Source organism: Chelon labrosus (genome assembly GCF_963514085.1).
Source record: "Chelon labrosus genome assembly, chromosome: 10".
Taxonomy (NCBI): domain Eukaryota; kingdom Metazoa; phylum Chordata; class Actinopteri; order Mugiliformes; family Mugilidae; genus Chelon; species Chelon labrosus.
The window spans coordinates 21155665-21161852 of NC_140360.1; positions in this window are offsets into that span (position 1 = coordinate 21155665).

A 6188-nucleotide genomic window follows, 5' to 3' on the forward strand; every position below is an offset into this window, starting at 1 on the left:
GGGCATTCGTGCCCAATGGTCATGGGCCCAGAGGGGCATTCGTGCCCAATGGTCATAGGCCCAGAGGGGCATTCGTGCCCAATGGTCATGGACCGCGTGGGGCATTCGTGCCCAATGGTCATGCACCGCGTGGGGCATTTGTGCCCAATGGTCATTCACCCCAAGGGGCATTCGTGCCCAATGGTCATGGACCCCGAAGGGCATTCGTGCCCAATGTTCATGGACCCAGAGGGGCATTAATCCCCAGTGTTAATGGACTCAGAGTTAATGACACTGGTCGGCTGCAAAGAGCCTTGGATGCATCTAAGATTGACAATCAGCAATTAAGCAATCATAGACAAATGCAGCAAGATCACTTTGGGCAGCTGCTGAAACAAAAGTCAATTGCTGAAAACCACCTGCATTTAGCTAAAAGAAAAATCGACATGCAGGAGAAACTTCTGGAGGAGTACAAGCAGGAGCTTGAAAACCTGAAAAAAACCCTCTCAGAAGAGTCAGACAACAACAAGCTGATGCACGAGGTCGGTTCACAGACAGAGAGTAACTCCAGTGAACACCAGCAGGAGTTAAACCAGCTGCTGTGCCAGAAAGATCATGAAATCCTTGAACTCAACAAGGCGAAGAAGGCGCTGGAGGAGGAGAAAGCGACATCTGAGAAGGCGAAAAAGGAAATGGAAGAGACAAAGAAAGAGATGGAAGACAAGAATAGGATACTTGAGGAGATCAAAGAAGAAATGGAGCAGAAGAATGGCAAACTGGAGGAGGAGATAAGAGATCTGAAAGAAGCTAAGAAAGAACTGGAAGAAGAGAAGAGGGCGCTGTCGGAGGAAAAGACAGAACTGGAGGAGGAGATGAAAGATCTGAAAGAAGCTAAGAAAGAACTGGAAGAAGAGAAGAAGGTGCTGTCAGGGGAAAAGACAGAACTGGAGGAGGAGATGAAAGATCTGAAAGAAGCTAAGAAAGAACTGGAAGAAGAGAAGAAATTGATGTTGGAGGAAAAGACAGAACTGGAGGAGGAGAAAACAGAAATGGAGAAGAATAAAACGTTGGAGGCTGAACAGGCAGAGGTGGAGAGAGACACCAAAGAAGCAAAGAAACAGAAGAAAAAGAAAGCAAAAGAGGAGAATAAGGAGCTGAAAAAGAAAGCAAAAGAAGAGAAAGAGGAGCTGGAAAAGAAAGCCAAAGAAGAGAAGGGTGAGCTAGAGAAGAAGGAGGAAGAAAAGCAGAAGGTGGAGAAGAAGAGAAGTATGTGGACATTTTGGCGCAAGAAGTAGTGTCATGATGACAGGGCGATGGAGGAGATTGTTGTTTTGTTTGGCGTAGGCTGTCTGTGAAGGTTATCAGTCATCCTAGTCATGGTACATCCAAAAAAGGTTCAAAAAACTCAACTGGACTTGTAGAGTTTTTTGAGAAGACGCTTCACCACTCATCCGAGTAGCTTCTTTGGTTCTAGGGGACTGATGGGAAATTTGAAGTTTAAATAGGGACTCCTACTGAAACTTGCTTGCTGTGTTAACAACCAGAAACCAGTGCAGCTAATTTCCATTAACGGTTGGGTTACCCCCCTCAACTACAGGTAAGTACCCAACCGTTAACGGAAATTAGATGCACCGGTTTCTGGTTGTTAACACAACAAGCAAGTTTCAGTAGGAGTTCCTATTTAAACCTCAAACTTCCCACCAGTCCCCTTGAACTGAAGAAGCTACTCAGATGAGTGGTGAAACGTCTTCTCAAAAACTCTACAAGTCCAGTTGCCTTTTTTTTAACCTTTTTGGATGGCGTCAGCTGGACAACAGAAGCTTCCTCTTCCTCCTGTCTCCATCTTCTCTCCACCCTTTCTCCACCTCCTTCAAACTCACCTTTCTACATCCTCTCAATGACCCCCCAGCCTTTCCTCTATGCCTCTCATCCACCTCCCTCTTCTACATTTTTCCTCAAATCCTCCTCCTCCTCCTTCATCTTCACATCTCCATCTTCCCCCACCTCCTCACCTACATCCCCCTTCTCCCCACTCCCCTTTCCTTCCTCCTTTCACGGGAGCTCTGTGGCTCAGGGATTAGCACTGTAGCCTCACAGAAACACCTCCACCACCACCACCACCACCTCCACCTGTGTTTCTGTGCGGAGTTCCGTGTTCTTGGTGCTTGTAGGTTTTCCCCGGGATGCTCCGGTTCTCCGCAACACCAAAACACAAACTATAGGCTAATTGGAAACGCTAAATTGTCCCCAAATTAAACAACACAATTCGGCATCAAACACCAAAATTCAAAATTAATCTCATTCTAAATTTAAATTCAATTCAACGTCATTAAAACGTAATAAACAACAAAATAACAATATTTCTGTAGGTGTCTGCATCTCTCGTTTATTATTCTTTTTTTGTATTGATTAATATGATGTATATTATATTATGTGATGACTGTATGGAAGAAGGGGGGACATCTTGGTGGGTAGTGTAATTTATATGAAACTACTCACAGCCACAAGCTTAATATAATGTACTTAAAAACTGCACATCTAAAACATTTATGCATATTTATGCAACATAATGCATGTAACATTTTTCATACTTACTTTTGGTACTTATGGTTTTGCTTTAGATTTCCACCTACCGTCTCTCAATAACCCAAAGCAACAATGTGAAAACACCTCAGTAAATGTTCAGAACTGAAATCTCGAATCTCCAAAAGCATTCAGAGAATTGGCTGTGGCATTCTACATTGTGATCTTATGTATCCTGTTTGCTTTATAAAACCTTACGATGGATCTGGTATTTATTTATTTATTTATTTTTAACTGGATTGGATGGACTAGACATAAGTTCAGTAACGTCTGTATATATTGGGCCACTCTGTGTGTTAGATGTTTGTTATGTTCTGCACTGCAAACAATACATAATCCAAATTACTAATACAAACTAAATGCATAAATTGTGATTAATCTAGAGTTTGAAGTTTCATACAAGTGACTAATAAGATATGATTATTCACACCATGGTCACGGGTTTATTTTTAAAAAATACAGCGATTCCTATTAAGTGTTTTGCATTTAAATTGTTGTCATAATGTTATTAAGTACTTCAAAATGTCATGTCTGCGTGGAAGTTTTAACATCAGAAGTGCAATATATAAGCTGGCTTCAGTGAAAAATATGTTCATCATATCATTTTCTTGTCTCAATCCTGAGCATCTGTATTACAACCTAAGAGTAACTGTGCTGACATTTCCAGTTTGATATAGGTATCCCATGCATGACCAGCTGTAACCAGCACGACCGCTGCTATGACACCTGCGGCAATGAGAAGCATGACTGCGATGAGCAGTTTCAGGACTGTCTCGAGACCATCTACAGGAATGTGCAAAGGATTCTGGGACTGTCCCAGAGTGTCCAAGGTAAGACCTGAGTCAAGTGATGCAGATGATTCTAGGTTGTCCTAGCTTTAAGACACTCTGTGCACAAGACAAAAATCTTTTTTCAAACATTCACTTCACTTGCATTTTTTGGTGGCTTTTTTATGAAAATGTATAATGTTTCAGAGTAATACAGCATCCTTTCAAAGGCAGATCAAACGGTCACGCTGAACTGGTACACAGCACCAGCACCACAGACGCTGAACAACCAACATTAGCTTTTGCACTAAAATCTTTTTCTTATTGAACAATGAAATATCAGCTCACATCTTGTCCTGCACTTCAGCTTGTTCAATAAGTGACCAAACGCACATCAATTGTATTTTAAGAATGACTGCGAAGTCCTCGGATCCATGATCACATAATTGAACCATCATTAAAGTCTAGACAAAACTAAAGAGGTGAAGGTCTGTATGTCCTGTATGTATACTAAAACTCGTTACATTAGTATTCTTAAAGGTTTTGCTGGGTTATCATAGTCAGCAGTGACAATAAAATCTTATACAACATATATAACATGCCATATCTAATATCTAACATATCTAATTTTATTTAGTTCAAGAATAATATAAAAAGTTCAGATGCATTTTTTACTGTGTAGGTAACTAGATATAGTTATAGTTGATATAGTAATATAAAGTACATCCAGCAGGGGGAAGCAAAGCGGTGTATTATTAAAAAAAATAAAAAAATAAAATAAAACGATATATACACACACACACACACACACACACACATATATACACATATATATATTTGCAAATCTTGTTGCTGTTATGTGTGCTATCATAATTTACGCTTAGTTTCATGGTATTAAAAAAGGTTTAAGCTTTTATTTTGAATATGAAAGTTGAGAAGAATTACAAAGCAAAAGTGAAACGAAATGGGCAAACCAACACACTTTTGAGTCAGATACTTAGCATAAACCTGAACTGCTGTAATTGCTGTATGTAATATGAACAAGAATTTCCCATATTTCTGTTATTTAGAAACTCAGAGATTTAGAAATCTGCGTGGATGCTCACAAGGGTCAAACGGATGACCAATGACTCTGTTCTTATGTGCCTTATTTCTTTAGACCTCATTAAAAGAAAACAGTAGCCTTCCATTGCTGTAATTTGTTGTGCTGATGATGACTGTATTTACCTTTAGTCACCTTCCCCCCACCTTCACAGTAGTAATAACCAGTAGTACACCCTTTGTCACGACATTCTTGGAGCAGATGTTCGTACTTACCTCACTTCCTCTCTCACAGCTCAGCTCCCACAGGACAGTCGGTCCTACCAGGAGGTCTTTCTTTCTTTCCCTCATTATGGGACCACATAATGATGTCCGGTCTTTGCCAAGACAGTCTTGCTACTAGAGAACATTTTATATTGTCTACTCCAAAATGTGAAGCTGGTTGGGACTATACATGGAAGGACACTGGAACTGTTCATTCATAAGTGGTTCTACATTTTCATTTTTGAATGCTTATGCAGTAATTTAAGTAACTATAGAAGACACAAGGGTTTTCTTCAGTGCTCGACTAATCATTTAAATAAAGTAAAATTGTTACCATAGATTGTGTGGAGTTGTCTCTTAATCTGCACAAATTCAAAAAGCTGCAATGGAGATTTTAATTTACTAAAATTTCTGCTGCTGCTCCAATATAGCGGATGTAAATAGAATTTGAGTAATGGATTATTTTGTTATTTATTTATTTATTATTTAGTGTTTGTAGATTACCCTTAGTAACTGGGCCAGTACTGCACAAAATCTAACTGCAAATGTAATTTTGAGATACAAAACAAAACGTAAATTTAATTTAAATACATTTTATTGTCCTTGATGTTGAATTTCAGATAATTAAAACCGTGCATGGGTAAATAAAATAAATCAAACCTCTTGGCTAGTAATGTTAAATGATGCATCTCCTTAGCAACACTGATGCTAGTTGGGTACGTGTTGCTGTTACCATGGAAATCTGAAACTGAAATGACACAACACTAAGCTTTTTTCCTAAGTGCAGAGGTGCCATATCAATGGCAGGTATACAAGTGTATTTCTCCAAGCATGTTTATTTATCCCACTGTGGGATAAATTAAAGGATTATCCTAGATAAAAATGGATCTTAATTTTAAAATAACAATTTTTGTCCAACCTTCTATTTCTTTTGGCCTGCATCTTTACATTAAATGTGCATTTTACAAACAAAATGCCAGCCTAGCGATGATCTAATGAAGTAACATATCTATTAATAATGCAAGGAACGTCTGTCTGTGTGTCACTCTGTTTGTCTGTGGCACGCATATCTCGCGAACCGTTGGCCCGATGGATTTGAAACTGGGCAGGTGTCTCGCTACGGGCACGAAGATGTGCACTGCTAAGTTTGACGTTGTTTGGATAAGAAATGTAAAATATATCGGTAAAATAGGTTTTCTCCGCTCTAATATTTCCACTACTCCGGTTGCCATGGCATCAAAAACAGCCACTTTCAGAAATTCACCAAAAACGGAGAGGAAGAGGCGGAGCATGCGCACAAATCTTGAGCACTGTTTACAAATCGGCTTTAGAAGAGACCAAACTCAAGGAGAAATGATATTTTGCCCTGGTAACCCTAATAGGCTCAATATCTTCTCCAGCAGGAAAACTAGCATGTAGTCCGCCATCTATCTATAAATCAAGAAGCGTCTGTGTGTGTGTGTGTGTGTGTGTGGGTGTGTGTGTGTGTGTGTGTGTGTGTCTGTGGCACGCATATCTCGCGAACCGTTGGCCCGATTGATTTGAAACTGGGCA